The sequence below is a fragment of the Theropithecus gelada genome, chromosome 10 (genome assembly GCF_003255815.1).
Source record: "Theropithecus gelada isolate Dixy chromosome 10, Tgel_1.0, whole genome shotgun sequence".
NCBI lineage: Eukaryota > Metazoa > Chordata > Mammalia > Primates > Cercopithecidae > Theropithecus > Theropithecus gelada.
Genome location: NC_037678.1, coordinates 79,845,852 through 79,863,034, shown reverse-complemented (window position 1 = coordinate 79,863,034; position 17,183 = coordinate 79,845,852). Strand labels below are relative to the sequence as shown.

Sequence of the window (17,183 nt, the reverse complement as noted above, 5' to 3'; positions counted from 1 at the left end):
TATTTATCTCTATTTGCCAGTTAAAGAATGGATAAAGAAATGTTTTACATATATGTGTGTGTATGTGTGTATATATATGTGTTCAGCCTTAAAACAAAAAAGAAGCAAATTCTGTCATTCGCAACAACGTGAATGAACTTGGAGGAAGTTATGCTAAGTGAAATGAGTCAAGTAGAGAAAGACAAACACTGTTATGATTTCACTTATATGTGGAATCTAAAAAAATCAAACTTATAGAAGTAGAGTAGAATGGTGGTTACCAGAGGCCGAGGCAGAGATGTCAATCAAAAGATACAAAGTTTCAATTAGACAGGAGGAATAATTTTTGAGATCTATTGCACAGCATGGTGACCACAATGAATAATAATATATATTTCAAAATTGCTAACAGTGCAGATTTTAAGTGTTCTCACTACAAAATAATGATTAGTGTGTGAGGTGATGGATATGATAACTAGTTTGATATAATCATTCAACAATATATACACATAGCATCACACTGTACCCCAAATAAACATATGTAATTATTTGTCAATTATAAATAAAAATTTCAAAAAATGAAATAATTATTGTCCTGTCAAAAAACGTGCTGGTAAAAACTCTGTCTTTCAGAAGTAGTAATTAAAGTTTAATTACTTCTTCAGAATGACAACTGAAAATCAGTTCAGTTCTGTGTGATCAGTAAATTTTAAATTGCAGTTTGAAAAAGATCAGGGTTATTCTAAAAGCAATAACTCGGACAATTCATTTTGCTGTAAATATAGAGGATTAGATTTAGCTTGTGGAAAATTTCAAAAGTGAAAGCAAGCTCCAATTTTGAAATCACATGATTGATAGAATAAACAAGCTCCTTATATTTGACACTTTATTCACTAAAATTATCAGCACAGTGATCTTTGGACCTCAAACATAGTAGAAAATATAATTACTTTTACATTTCCAGAAAATGTTCTCAGGCTTTTTGTCCCTTATTACCTAAAAAATCTACATTAATCTGTCAATCAGTCAAGACATTATTCAGTGCTGCACTGTTGGTCATAAATCATAATCACTGCCAGAAATAATGGTGAATAATAAGTGTTTCACAATATAGCCTCTAAAAAGAAGGTAACATTATAATTAAGGGCAAAAGAAACAAAGCAGATGGCAATGTTTTTTGTACTTACACCAATCTTTACATTACCTAACGGAACAATGTTGTATTGAGCAGTCACTTGGAAAATGAACAATTATTCCCGAAACTTCAGAAGGAAGCATAAGTTGTAGTCACCTCAACCACCTTCATGCTATCTATCTATCTATCTATCTATCTATCTACTATCATCTATCTATCTATCTACTATCATCTATCTATCAATCTATCTATCATCTATCTATCATCTGCCTATCTCTCTCTGTCAGTCATCTGTCTACCTACCTGTTATCTATCTATTTACATATTTATCTAACCTATTTTTTAACTGACCTCTCATTTTTAACATTTTTAGTGGCTTTTCTAGAAGTTGCCATAGTCTAAATGCTAAAAAACTTTGGGTTTAGCCACTGATATATCCACTCTCTCTTTACTTCCTCTTCATTGTACTTTATAAGCCTAAAGAAGAATGCAGTTTGATGAAAAACCTTAACTAGCTTTCTTTTAGAGTACAAACAAAATGGCAAGCACTGATTGTTTTACTTTGCATATATTTTCAAAGCACATGGAAGATATATTTAATAATCTTCACTGCTTCAGCTTAAAATAATGACGTCATTTCCCAGTTGTCTTACAAGAATTGATGCTCAGATACTCTCTCCTGTAGAATGTGTTTGGGGAACATGTTGAAGCAAGGAACTATTTCTATTGTCTAGCCACACATGGCCAAGGAATTTGGGGGGTCACTCTGTAGCATACAACACAAAGCCTCAAAACATTATTCAAAACTAGTCAAGGTTTAATGTTGAATTGCTACTACTTCAAACAGGTCAGGTTTTGATGGCTAATGAATTATAGATTTTAATTGATAGTAAGGAAAAAAATACATATAATTAAAAGCAATAAGATAGTTTAGGAAGTAATGTGTGCCAAGGGCAGAATGGAAGGAGTGGTCTGCCCTCTGTTCAAGTAATAAAGGAATGCATTATCTGAAAGAATTTTTCTTAAATTACAACTAAAAGTTGGTTGTGTGTGCTGTCATTGTTTCATAGCAATTCTTTAGGTCAGTAGTAAAATAATCTTCTTCCTCCTCAAAAAATCTTTTGTTGGTTTTACTTTTATACAATGGCTGAGGTTACGGTTCAGTTTTCATTGTATATATATAGTAAAATATAATTTATATACACATATATATAAAATTCAAAGCAGATACATGTTTTAAATTTACACATTTTTATTACTTATTTTTAAATAATCATTGCATTCTACGTGGAAGTGCTTTTAGAGAATTCCGACTTATAGTGAACACCCAACATAGAGCTGACATATGCACATTGAACACCATGTTTGTTTCCAGATCACATTAGTAATGGATTCTTTGAATTCACTCACTTTGGTCAAAGGTTGTATCTCTAGCCTTTGCAGTATTACATATACCAGAGTTTAAACAATACATGGGAAATAAGCAAGGACAGTACAGTCATCTTTTCCATCTAGAGATGAACAACTAGAACTTGAGTCACTTCGAGTCTGTCATTCTGCAACCCAGGGTCCTCACGTGTTTAGGTACACACTGTGAAAAAGTACCCACTTGTAACTGTCACACCTTGAGTTCTTGTTTCAAAAAGTTATAGGAAGAAGCTCAGCCCCAGCAAAACAAAACTGGGTTCGATGCTGATGCTTGAGTTGGATTGAAGTTGGATAACTCCCCTTGTTACCATACTAAAAACCCTGCCCAGGGAGGAGTTCATTTTCCCTTTTCTATACAGGCAATGCAGGTAGAAGCATGATAGGTGACTGCTCCTGACTGCTTTTACTCCCTCTTTATATACAGTGACTCAGTTGATCAGCTCAATAAAAGCCCAATTTTCACCTTTGTTCAGAGAGGCACTACTTTGGGGAACTATCCCAACCCCATGTCCTCCTGACTTGTTGCAAGTAATAAAATCCCTGTGTTAAATCCTCCTTTGTTGTAGTCATCGGAGGCTCACCCACCAAGTGAGCTAGGGTGGAGGATGTTAGATGCTGCAAAAGCCTAATTTGGATTGGCAGACCTAAAAATTACTAACAGTAATGCACTGCAAAATCATGGCATTAGAAAAGGAGACACATAAACTTCCAAAACTCAATACCGAATATTCTATAATAATGTATTTTTCTTATTCCATTTTTTGTACTACATTTATCTTGTTAAAATATTTATTTTCAAATACTACGTTGTTATACTCATTATAATTGTTGCATTAACTTATCTATCCAACTTTCTGGCACCACTCTGTGCAATCCCCCTGGGCCTTCCACCATGAAGCAGCTCTCTCTGGCTTACCACTTCCCTGTTGTAAATTTTTATTGCCTTGTATTCCAGATCTGCAATTTCTCTGATGTCCATTAAATCCTGCTTTTCTACCATGATTTTGATCTTTGTTTACCGTTGGTTGTGACACGTGGAGAAAACATACACCTTAAAATGTTTACTGTCCTAAAAGGTTTGTAGCTTATTGTAACTGTTACTTCTCAGTTGCTTTCTCAGATCCTGACAATCACACAGTAACCTCTAATTTGTTGAAATCAGCAAATTTCCACCTAGGGTGACCAACGTGACCATACAATTTATTGTTCAAATCATGACAATTGTGAGACTAAAGGGTTTATTACTAAGAAATTACAGTTGATCCTTGAAAATCATGAGTTTGAGACACAAGATTAACTTATATTCTGATTTTCTTCTGCCTTTGCCACCCCTGAGACAGTAAGACCAAGTCCTCCCCCGTCCCTTCCTCCTTTGCCTACTCAGTGTGATGACAAGCAGGATGAAGACCTTTATGATGATCCACTTCCACTTAACTAATAGTAGATATATTTTCTCTGCCTTATAATTTTCTTAGTAGCATTTTATTTTCTCTATCTTTCTTTATTGTAAGAATATAGTATATAATACACAGCATACAAAATATGTGTTAATTGACTATGTTATTGGTAAGGTTTCTGGTCAACAGCAGGCTCTTAGTCATTAAGTTTTTGGGGAGTCATGAGTTATAAGTGGATTTTTGACTATGTAAAGAGTCAGCTCTCCTAACCTCTATGTTGTTCAAGGTTCTACTATAGTTTTATTATATGACTAGACCTATGTAACATTTTTATTAAAACTATTTTAAAAAGTAAAATTCTAATTAATATCCTATTAAAATTAAAAATCTGAGGCAAATGATGAATTAATCAAAATTAATTAATGTGAGATTATATCTGATAAATTGGGATAAAGGGTCAATCTTTTTATAACTAACCTGGGCTTACAGAAAGTAATTTTACATTAGTTAAGGTCAGTTAGATGGACTGATTATTTAACTCTATCTTCTCTGGCCATTCACCCTATAAATAATCAACCAAAAAATGGAAATTCATTTACAATGAACTTGGTGTCTTATTTAACAAATCTACAAATGTAGCTTCATTGAAGTTCTGATTTTTCCTGAGATGTACTTTGGCTTATTAAAATGTATAGTTTTCAAGTTCGATATTTATGGAATCGTTCTTTGCTAGCTGTTTAGCACATTAAATGGTGGAATTTCCATGTTCAGTATAGGGTACAGCACCAAAAAGATTGATATAGATGATTTCACACTGAGAAAAAAACTGAGTTGCTTATAAAACCTTCTACTATCCCATTGGTAATATTGGGGTGGGGGAATAGACTTATTATTAGATAAGGAAGTTCAGTTGAGTTAGGTTCAAGTTCACAGAGCTAAGAATTCTAGGTTGGAATTACTGACCAGATGCCAATAGGCAAACAATTTGTTTTAAAGGCAAATAATTCCTTCTAAAATTCTTGCAAACCAAAGAAAGCAACCACAAACCAGATCAGTGTTATGTTAAACCAAGTTATAAAAGAACAGCATCTGAGTAAGAAAGGAAGAAAACAGAAACTAGGGAAGTGCACAGACCCTATGCAATGATCTCACTCCATACAGCAGGGCTGAAACTTACATTCAGAAAAGGAAGTTAAATTCTTCTGTTATGCCAAGAACAATCTCCTCAAGAAACATGGAAAACAGTGCTTTCCCAGTGGTCCATTTTGAAAGATCCCTCCAATAATAATGGCAAGTAATTTGCATGCAATCTAACCCATCTTTAATTAAATTGTTACCCCATTCAGTCTCTTAAAGACCAACTTGTTTCTCCAAACAGATGTGACATAATTACCAGCTCTAAGAGATTGCTTCTTAACTGAGCCAACTGTATTTTCCCTCTTCTCTCTTTTAAATGCTAAAATTTCTAATGGCCTGTTGGAGAAGAGTTAATACCATTGAGTAATTTAACAGTTTCAGGAAATTGTCCACACACATCTAGCAAAACAGAATATATTTCATGGAGCATTTCACTTGATGGTACAGTAATAAGAAATTTGTCTCTGCAAAGATTTTAGGGTTTATTTTGGAACAAACACCAAACTGACTCGTAGGCTATATTTCTCTATTGTTTCTATTCCTTTCCTCTCCTGGTGGGAAAGAACCATACACATTGCTTTATTCATCAATCGCATTAACTCAGAATGTCTCTGGTGGGGTAACAAAAACCAGGATCCATTATCCATTCCTTACATCCCAGCCTATGTTTTCCTATTATTCACAATGAGTTGAGATGGAGAAAACTGCTGGGTCTCAAGAGCATTCGCTGCTCAATGAGAAAGGAGGCAACAGACTGAAGAAATGGAAATGGTCCTGGACGATCCATTGTTGACAGTGTGGGGTAAAAAGAATTGTCATTGGTCCTCCTGAGAAAAGGCTTATTGTCCCCTTGTCACAGTAAGAACTATCTGGCTGGGTACAGGGGCTCACACATGTAATCCCAGCACTTTGGGAGGTCAAGGCAGGAGGATTGCTGAGGCCAGGAGTTTGAGACTATCCTGGGCAACAGAGCAAGAGCCCATCTCTACCAAAACTTTAAAAATAAGTAGCCAGGCTTGGTGATGTGTGCCTGTAGTCCTAGCTACTCTAGAGGTTGAGGTAGAAGGATTACTTGAGCCCAGGAAGTCAAGCTGCAAAAAGCCAATGTTATTCCACTGAACTTCAGCCTGTGTGACAAAAAACTATCCAACATCTCCCTTCCAGGGAGAAAAGTTACAAAAGAGCACAACTGTCCATTTATTAATGCCACATTGGTAATATTAGGCATTTCAGTGGTGCTGTACATTTCAATAGTTTTTTAGGAGCCAAATATTCCAGAGGACACCCAATTTTTATTGTTGTTGTTGTTTGGTTGGTTTAGTTTGGTATTCTGGTACCTTTTAAGTTAAACTGTGTTTTTAGGGTGAGGTCAGAGGAAAATATAAGCGAAAGAGGAGGGGAAGAAAACAAGAACAAAGAAAGACGAGGCAGTTGAGGCAGGAGGTTAAAGCATACTCACCTATAGTTTTCTAATTATGTGAATTTCATGTGTAACACAACCATCTCGCAGCTCAAACTATAACTAAATGAAAGATTAAAAGGAATTCCACTCTTGATTTATATTTTTCAGAAAATATTTATCAGTGCTATTTGCCACTATTTTTAGTATTTCTAGATACACGGGCCACTGCATTTCTCTGCTCACTTTGAAGTTAGGTGTGGCCATGTTGTTTGTTTTGACCAGGAACTTATAACTCAAGGGGCCTGTGTCACTTCTGGGCAGACATTTGAAGAGCCAGTGTGTGATTTGTCACGTGCTTTTTCCTTCTGTCACAGCAACCAGCAACATTAGAAACGGTGAAGGCTCCATCACTGGGCCTTAGAGTGGAGGTGACACAGAGCACAGCCTCCTTTTGATCTGCAATGGAACCATAGCCAGACTGAGAAATACATTGTTTTCTCTGTCAAGCTCAGCTGCCAAAAACTGATGAAACCAATGTCTTTCAAGTAAAATATTTATGTTCCTTAACTCTCCTCTCCATCTCTGCTTCAACCCTAAGGATGTCAGAGTGTTCTATTGAGTAATGGAGGAGAAATAGGACAAGGGGAGGACAGGAAATGTTGATAATGGGAGCCATATTCTTTTCTCCTCCATATGCTTGTAAGTCAGATAATTTAGATATTGGGTGAGTGAATGAAATTTTTACATTCAACTTTTCTAGACTTAATATTTTATACTAAATTTTTATTTATGTTACTTAATATTGACATGAGAAATATATTCCCATGATTAAAAATTCAAAAGATAAAATCAATGTATACAATGAAAAGTCTCCCTCATACCCCCAAACCTCTCAGCCCAGATCCTAACTTCCACTTCTTAAAAAAAAAAATCACAGTCATGTCTACTTTCAGAGATTTGTAGATGAATGTACAAGAAACACAAATAAATCACTTTCTTTTCTCACCATACTCATTCAATACATTGTACATATGACTGTATAGGGTTTAATGGGAAGGGAACAAAAAAGGATTAAAGCTGGTAATTTTTAAGGCTTGCTCTGTGAAGTATGGTTTACATACACTCACAGAGCAGGTGTCTCCTAACGCTGCAGGTAAGAAAGAAGTGAAAAGAGGTGGAAGGAAAGGGTCATGTCAAAGAGAAGATGGTATTGAATTGTGTGTTGAAGGAACACAGAGGTGTCTTCCGAGGAATTTGAGGAAAGGAAAACTATGGGCAGTATCTCTTAGGAATCAAAAGGCAGTACAAGAAGCCATCAGCTATCCTTAGAGATCTGAATGCCATTCTAAGGAGTTTGGATACTTTGTATTGTTGGAGGCAGGCTGGAGGAAGCACTTATCAGATTGGCATTTAGAAAGATCATTTCCTAGTATTCTACTCCTACTGGTGGCCTTTGTGGTTCATTTTCCAAAGTGTCTTCCTTTCTATTATCTAATTTGATCTTCACATTAACCTCTAAAAGGGGTTCTCATTCTATCATTGTTCAGATAATGGTCAACTCAGGTGCCAAATGTCCCTGCACATAGCTGGTCAGTGGAAGGATCATATATTTCCTACTTCCCTTTAGTCATCCCCAGGATTGATGAACAGAGGTGAATGGCCAGAGTAGAGTGAAAGAGGGGACTGAATATGTACTGGGTTTATGTATTTTCTATAACTTGGGGAAAGGAAATGAGAAAGCACAAGACATAGGAGTAAAACAAAATTAAACTAATTTTGCAAATTTATTCCTCTCTAGGGGTCATCAGGAAAACGGCAAAATTATCATCTGTAATTGGGGTTTTCTACAACTATTCTGCCAGCAAATTTTCTAAGAACTCTGCAAAGGTGCATGCAGAACAAAATATTTTCTTCAGGAGTTTGAACCTAGCATTAGAAAACTACCAAGAACCAAAAATGAAGTAGTAATTACCAATTTACCAATCAGCAAAACTGAAAATTTTCTTATCTATAAGAAGGCAGGTGTTCAAAGAATAACTAGAACATGAAAATGTTCAACAGATAGATGAACTTAAGTAGGTAAAAACTAATTAAATGCAAGTCAATGTGCCAGAAAACAATTATGCATTTTATTTCCTTTATAAATGAGATCCATATATTAATATCTTACAAATAATGCAATAAAAGATTTCAAGCTGTAAACATGTCCAGCTGCCTTGTGGGTTGAAAAATATTTTTAAAAAATTCAGAAAATTATATGGCTAGTAATACCACCTTTATCATTTGCTGTGGCAGTGCTGACAGGAATAAGAGAAGATTTAAATGTCAGAATAGTTCATGTCAAGTATTTTTTTCTTCCTAGCACACTTTAAGAATATATATTTTTAATAGGTATACTATATTTAGAGCTGTCCCATGGAACACTGTTAATTTTGGTTTTAAGTTTGTGCAACAGCATTTTAAAAATAAACTCTAATGCAATAGTCATTATATACATTAAAATGGTAAATAATCTTAGTAATAAAAAGATACATGTTAATTACATTTAACAAATGAACTGAAGCTATTAACCATAAATTTTATTTCTTTATTGGTTTCAATATTTGTTTTTTTAGAATTGCATTCCTTGGAAGAAAACAATATCAACTTTGGAGAATAAAATAAAACATATGAATAATACAAGCAAGAAAAAATCATATACATAATGCGATATATATCTTTTTTAAAAAATAGTGGCATACGGCATACTATATACACTGCTCCTGCACTTTTAAAAAGAAGACTGTTTATAAATACATGTTAAGGCCTTGAGACTGCACACTAACAGTCAAAAGCCAAGAATTTAGAGGAAACTCAAATCCACACAAGAGTTGTGCCTCAGGCCAAGATATGGCATGGGTATATTTCCTACCACCTATTGTGTGGGATTAATCACAGACTGACATTTTGCTTCCCCAGCTAGAAAATTCAGAAGGACCAGGGATGCTGTTCAGTAGTCCAGGCTAGACTGTGCGGCAACCTGGAGGAAGCTTCTCTAGAGAGATGGCCTCAGGAAGCGGGAGAGAGTTGAGCAAGCCCCAATGGGAAGGCACAATGGAGGTGACCTGGATTGGACCCACTGCGTTGGGGCACTGCTTTCAATGCAAAGGGCAGACCGTGTCTTTGTTTCTTCAACAAACACACACTGAGAGCCTGTGGTGCATCAGGCACTGTACTAGCACCTGGGGAAGAGCAGTCTACTGCTCGTCCAACAGAGTCTCTCCTGGCCTGATCGACAGCTGAGGGTGGAGGGAGTTATAAAGCAAATAAGTAAAGACATTAATTTAGAGTTAGAAATTGTGCCAAGTGATTTGTTTTGGCAGAGGTTGCTCCTTATCATGGAAAAGGGATCACCTGTTCCAGGTCTTGAATGGAACATAGCCTCTGTCTGGTTGGTCTATGAATCCACAGTGGGTGCCTGTTGTGTAGCTGGCAGCGTGAGAAGGAAAAAGGAGGACCTGATCAGTCTCAGGTGTATCCATCGGAGGTGTCTGGATATGAACTGTTGGGGTATCTGAGAAATGTGTATTATGAATGCAAGTATGAATACAAGTACGAACAGTGAGGATATCCAGCGTACTCATGTGGGTCCAGGAATTGTTAACTGTTTTAGCTATGATTTCATTTAAGCCTCCTGACCACCCTACCACAAGTTAGGCCCTTCCTCATGAATCTCACATTGTGGAAGAAGAAACTATGTCTTACGGAGGTGAAATCACTTGCTTAATACCATAAAAAATAATTAAGCATGACCCTAGGACTTGATTTGAGGCAAGCTGACATTTGAGCATGGGCTAGTAGTCACTAATAAAGGATGTATAATAAAAATAAAGAAGAAAGAGTTTGGTGAAAGCTTACCTTTCTTATTACAGAAATAAAACCTTTAGAGATGGTGTGAGCTGTTTATACACAGACTGAACTCTCGGGTGTGGCACTAATTCTGTATATCTTTCTGACTTCCTAATGACAGAAAAAATTATGTAGTTGTTTGATACAGGTACAGCTCAGGTACAGCTTCTCCTGTGATCCCTATGCAGTTGTCAAACCTACCATCATTGCTCATATCACAATGGATTACACTAGGCTCTATGTTGTCATCCACAATGCTAGCATTTGAGGGAAGATTTGGTTCTTATTATCTGAAATATCTGTATATAACTAGAGACTAGAAGAGCATATAGAACCCAAATGTAAATGTGTGTAGTATTGGCCATAAAATATTTGAATTCTGAAACAAAGAGACCAATTTGTATGGTATAAAATAGAATTTAAAGGTATCTCTTATTAAAATGTTCTGTGTCCTTTGTTAGATTCTGCTTTCTTTTACCTCATGGACTGATTTGATAGATGTTTCCAATCAAAATGACCTTTACCTAAATTAATAATCTGCTAAAAAAATCACTGAAATACTGGATACAGCTTAGTCATAATCTTTTCTATAATCTTACAGTAAATTTCTTATATTATGTAACCAGAAAAAAATGTAATCTTTTCTAAATTCCTTTAGTAAATTCCTTACATCATGACTTTTGTTAACAAATATTATCTGCTGGTTGTTTCTAAAAAGAAGAATGACTGAACTGTCCATCTAACGTTTAATAGACTGGAAGCTCAAAAGCAGTAGTAACATTACCTGTTTATTTATCAGTGTTCCTTGCACTTAAAACAATGCCTAAGAAATAATACACATTTAGTATATATTGGGTTGAATGAATTAATGAAAAATAAAATGAGGAGAAAAGTTTTGTGAATCACACCCAAATCTCCACCAATATTTCACTTGATGTGTGCTTCTATTTTTATCAAATTGCAGCAAGTTAGCCTATTCACTTACTACATATGTCAGAGTTGAGTATATCCTTTGAGTTACTTGAATGGTATGGATTTTAAAGGGTAGATATTGGCACATATACCAAGAATAAAACAAGCTTACATAAATTTAAACAACAACCAAAATGTTCTAAATTTTATAGACAAGAGTATACAAATACGATTCTCTGCTATATGACCTCTTTATCTTCTCTTCATTGAAAAACTGATACAGTCATTGGCACTAATTCTGTATATGTTTCTGACTTCCTAATGCCAGAAAAAAAATATAGTTATTTGATTTTCTCCAGTGTAACTCGTACACCAGGTTTTGCTTTATTCAATGCTGTATTGGTGTTCAATACGCCAGGTGAATACATGAGAAGGCACTGCTCCGTGAAATGTACAAAAGAAGAAAATTAGGGAATGTGAAGAAAAAAGCAATACTTGCATGTTTCGCAGAATTATTATTTTCACCTTTACCTAAAATATCCCATAACCACATAAGTTACTACAGTTATTCCTTGCTTGAGAAGTCATCATCAAATACTTGCTTTCTGAATGAAAACCACATACCGGTTCAAAATTTAACAAACATACCTCTTGGCATGAGAATAGACTCTGAAAAGCTCAGTAATGTCACTCCAGTGATAGAAAGAATCTTATTTTTTCTTGGGTTTTCAACCTTGACAAGCAGTACAGGAAGATTTGTGGATAATTTGTTCAAATTTTCCACAGCATACACTCAAAAGAATGAAATGAAGGCCTGAATGTCTGCTTTACTAATGACCCGTGCTGCACTTGGATCCCTACCACCACCATGTGACACAGAAATAAGTCATCTCAGTTGAGGATACCCTCAGCCAGTCTTTGACTCATCTGGAAGTTTACAGCTCTCCTGAAAGTTGCTCTAGCTGAACTTAGCCTGACCTACATCAGCAGAAACAGCCAGCTAGGCCCACCCCAAATTTCAAATAGCCGAAACATGAGCCTAAACAAAGGGTTGTCTTAAGTCACTAAATTTTGGGGGTAATTTATGCAACAAAAGCTAACTCACTGTCCTTGGGTTAGTCACTATTATGGCATCACCTGTCTCTGGTAATGCATCACCAACTATAACTACCTTATTTCTGGATGTTCCCCGCCCCCCACCTTGAGACTGTAATCCCCAAGGGGACAGGACCCTTTGACAACTTTATTTTGCTGCTGTACCTCAAATTCTCAGAAGAGATCATAGTTGTTAGCTGCCCAATAAGCATTGGTGGAGTAAAGAAACAATACCAATTTTATATAATTATTTGAATGTTAAATAAAATAACATAAAGGTGGCCAGGCATAGGTGGCCAGGAGTGGTGGCTCACGCCGTAATCCCAGCACTTTGGGAGGCCAAGGTAGGTAGATCACGAGGTCAGGAGATCAAGACCATCTTGGTCAATATGGTGAAACCCTGTCTGTACTAAAATACGAAAATCTGCCCGGGCGTAGTGGCACGTGCCTGTAATCTCAGCTACTTGGAAGGCTGAGGCAGGTGAATCACTTGATCCTGGGAGGTGGAGGTTGCAGTGAGCCAAGGTCGCGCCACTGTACTCCAGTCTGCCAACAGAGCAAGACTCCGTCTCAAAAAAATATATATATATACAAAAAAACACCATAAAGGCATATTTTGATTCTTGGCTATTTGGTATAGGAAGGAATATACTTCTGTTATTGGTTTTATTGTTTTATTAAAAGATAAATAATGACCAAGAAACAAAAAGATATTTGGAGAGTCATTACTATACAAAAGGAAAAATGAGGTTCTGAAGTACTTGTGAAAAATATTATGCATTAGACTAGAAAATGAACATAGTGGTTAAAAATGAACACTCCCTAATAAAAAGGCTAAATTTCTATAGTTAATGAGCTTCTTGCATGTTTATTTATTAACTGATTTTAAAAATGCATGAGGAATTTAGATATTTTTTCTGTACTTTCTTTGCTCAAAACATATTCTGTACCTTTACCCAAAATAAATATTTTATTAATCTTATTGCTTTTTAAATCACCCACACATAATCATTTAAATTATCAGTAAGTCAAGGCAATGCTTGGATCATAAAATCATCTAAAATTATAACCCCGCAGCCACAACCAATCTATTTTATGGTCAAATGCATGGCTAAATCTTTTATAATTAATTAATTAGCTTGTAGCTGTTATGAGCAGCCTTCACAAACTAAAAAATATTTGTCTGGTTTTTAGAAAGGGCCAAGGATGAGATGGGTAATTTGAATAGCAATTTTCTTCTCGAAACATATTTAATAATTGCTGGCAAAACTATATACAAAATATCATCTTATGAATTACTTTCCAAAATTAATTTTAGACAGACAGTATTTACCTAAATCCTCATATATCATTTTAAAGTTCAATAACAAATATCAGATGTGTATTTCAAATATTCAACAATGCAGTTAATTTTAAAAACTTAAACATCTCACCATATTAATATATATAAGCAGCATATATACCCAAGATAAGAGGTAAATTTGTTTTTCACTTCCAAATTTCAATATTTGTTTCTACATGAAAAGCATGAGCCTAAGTAAAAATTTTGTGCATTTTCCCTTTCACTTCCAAGCAATTGAATTCATTAGAGCATCTAATGTATATTTATCAAATTCCTTAGACACATATATTATTGACATTCACTCTAATCATAACAGACTTAAAATTTTATGTCAAGTAAGCTTTTAATATCATCAAAGTAGTTCAGACCCAGGATTTAGAGACAACATATAGGCTAGCTTTTCTTTATACAAGTCCTGTACTTCTTTGACTCAGTTCCTCCACCTATAAGATGAAGATATTATCTCTTGCCTGATCTTCAGCATTATTATAAAAATGAGCAAGAAGGTTAATTTTAAAGTATCATTAGGAATATGAGAATCTGATAGTAGATACACCACTAAACAAAAGATTGTACCTGGTGGGATACTGGCCAACTTGATTCACGTATTGACTTATGATCTGCTCTGCCAGTCTTTCTCTGAACTGATTTCTACTTTACACCAATGTATGATGGTCATTTAAGCACGTTCTTAGCTAACTCCATGCCAAAAAAACACCCTGGGAAGAAAATCTATCTCCATCAATGGCTTTAAGGTATGGCCTTGAATCTTGTCCATCAGCATTTACTTAAGAGGCCCATGAGAAAAAGTTAGAGGACTGAGAAAATCACTAATTACTAAACGTTTCAAAGTAAGGGTACAAATCAATTATTCCACATCTCCCTCTCTCTCTGGAGTGCAGTGGCGCGATCACTGCTCAATGCAGCCTCCATCTCCCAGGCTCAAATAATCCTTCCACCTCAGTCTCCCAACTAGCTGGGACTACAGGGGCATCTCACCATGCCTGGCTAATTTTTGTATTTTTGGAGAGATGGGGTCTTGCCATGTTTGCTGGTCTCGAACTTCTGAGCTCACGTCATCCACCCACCTCAGCCTCCCGAAGTGCCTCCTGGATTACAGGCTTGAGCCACCACGTCCAGCTACTCCACATTTCTAGAGAGTAAGTTCTCCTTAAGTTATAAGTCTGGGACACACCTTCACTGCTGTATGAAATTAAGCCTCTCATTCAGTTTTCTCATCCAGTTCACATTAAACATATTAAATGCTGGGAACAATACGAGGCATTGGAGATTAAGCTACGAAGAAAAAAAGCAATAGCTGTGCTCTGTTATGGCTCATATCCTTCAGGGGCTGCCAGAAAACATGGAGGAAAACCTAATGTAGGAGATCATGTCCTATTGTGATAAATAAAGCAAGCCACGGGAACATAAGAGTTGCTTTGGGGAAGTACCCTGCATTACTTCGAATAGAGTGAACAAGGCAATGTGGAGAGATGGTAATTTTGCTGAGCTGGAAAGATCTGGAGAAATTGCAGAAAGGATGGAACAGAGAATACAAAGGCCCCACGGTAGGAAAAGGGCCCCAAGGTAGGAAAAACACTGGGTATTAAGGCCAATGCAAGCTAGTGGCATGATTGGATAAGAAAGGAAAGTAAATTGGCCAGGCGTGGTGGCTCACGCTTGTAATCCCAGCCCTTTGGGAGGCTGAGGTGGGTGGGTCACGAGGTCAGGAGATCGAGACCATCCTGGCTAACACGGTGAAACCCTGTCTCTACTAAAAATACAAAAAATTAGCCAGGCGTGGTGGCAGGCGCCTGTAGTCCCAGCTACTCAGGAGGCTGAGGCAGGAGAATGGCGTGAACCCGGGAGCTTGCAGTGAGCCGAGATCGCGCCACTGCGCTCCAGCCTGGGCAACAGAGCGAGACTCCGTCTCAAAAAAAAAAAAAAAAAAAAAAAGAAAGGTAAGGCAAAGTCCACATTTTGTGGCTATCAGTCCTGTTCCAAACACCGGCTGAACTCAAGTGCAGAGTCTGAAGCCAAAATGTTAAGGTCTGCATTTTGACCCCATTACTTACTGGCTATGTGATCTTGCCTTAATCTCTAAGACTTTGCTTCCTTAAGTGTAAAACAGACATAATGATAGCACTTTCATAGAATTGTAATGAGACTAAATGAATTTATGAAAGTGACAGGCTTTAAATGGTGACTAGCCATAGTAAATGCTGATGCCAAAAGTTCAGTTATTATTCTCCTCCTCCTCATGAATCCACCTCTCTTTCCTTTCTCTATTAGATTATTTTTTTCATAAAAGATTTAAAACTACATCTCAGAGGTGGAAGAAAGGAGTCTCAGAGTGGGACAGCAAAGAAGAAAGAAAAGGGGAAAAGAACATATATTCAGTATTAAGGGCATGATGTTTAGCCTTCTCACATAATGTGGCTCAGTCATCACCATAACAACCCTGTGAAATACAGGAAGTATCATCTGTGTTTTACATAATATGAAACTGAAATTTGGAGGTTAAGTTACTACCCAAAAGCCAAAAGGGTCCCTTACTATGTAAATTGGAAGTGGTAGAGAAGGAAGGAAGCAAGGAAGTAAACAGCAAGAGAGGGAGGAAAGATAAATGACTTAACTATGTGAGAGGGGGCATTATGAAACATTTTGAACAAGAAGAAAGAAGTAGAAATTGACACAGAAAATGGACAAAGCAAATATTCTGACACATTTAAAGAACACTCAGAATTACAGAATGAGAAAAACCTGTTTTTCTCTCCTCTCTTCCTGAAGTATTTCATTCACTCTGGCAGCTAGCCTTTGTTTTCTGACTTAAGAGCAGGCTAGCTTCTGAAATGAAAGAGAGTGTTCAAGTATTTAAAATACATTGCTAATTTTAAAATATTCTGCTGGCTCATGGCATTTTTGTCTACCACAACAATACAATGTATCTTATCTAGAATACATGATTATGTAATTTGAGTTAATTTCCGGGTAATTATTGTCTTATAATTCCTTAAACACATAACAATTCAACCTAAAATACCTCTGAACATCTATAGAAAGATCTAGAGAAAAAGAAGTGACAAACTTCAAAAGCGGGAGGAAAGTCATGTTCCAGAATGTTTTCTTGTAATCTTAAGTGTATCAAATATTCAAGACACTACTTTTTAATTCCTTTTCAGAATCTTCGAAGGTGGAAATGCATACTCTCATAAACCAAGGCAAGGACTACTACCTGAGGTTCAGCTTCCAATGATGCTAAAGCACACAGCACTCTGAAAATTCACTTTATAAGAAACAAAGCATCTTCTAAAGTTGGAATGGAAAAAAGCTTACCATTTGCTACGTTCTGAAAACTACGGAGATTTAATAAATTTTCCAGAGACACGAAGCAAACCAAAGTCTTTTATCTCCTCTAAATAAAACCTACCATAAAATTAAACTATTAGCTAAAATCAAATGATGTAA

At 36.2% G+C, this 17,183-nt stretch overlaps 1 protein-coding gene across 2 annotated transcripts in view; it reads right to left on the bottom strand.

Moving 5' to 3' along the window:
* PLCB1 (phospholipase C beta 1) overlaps positions 1-17,183 on the bottom strand; it is a 753,090-nt gene that overhangs the window by 372,814 nt on the left and 363,093 nt on the right. The window lies entirely within an intron of this gene.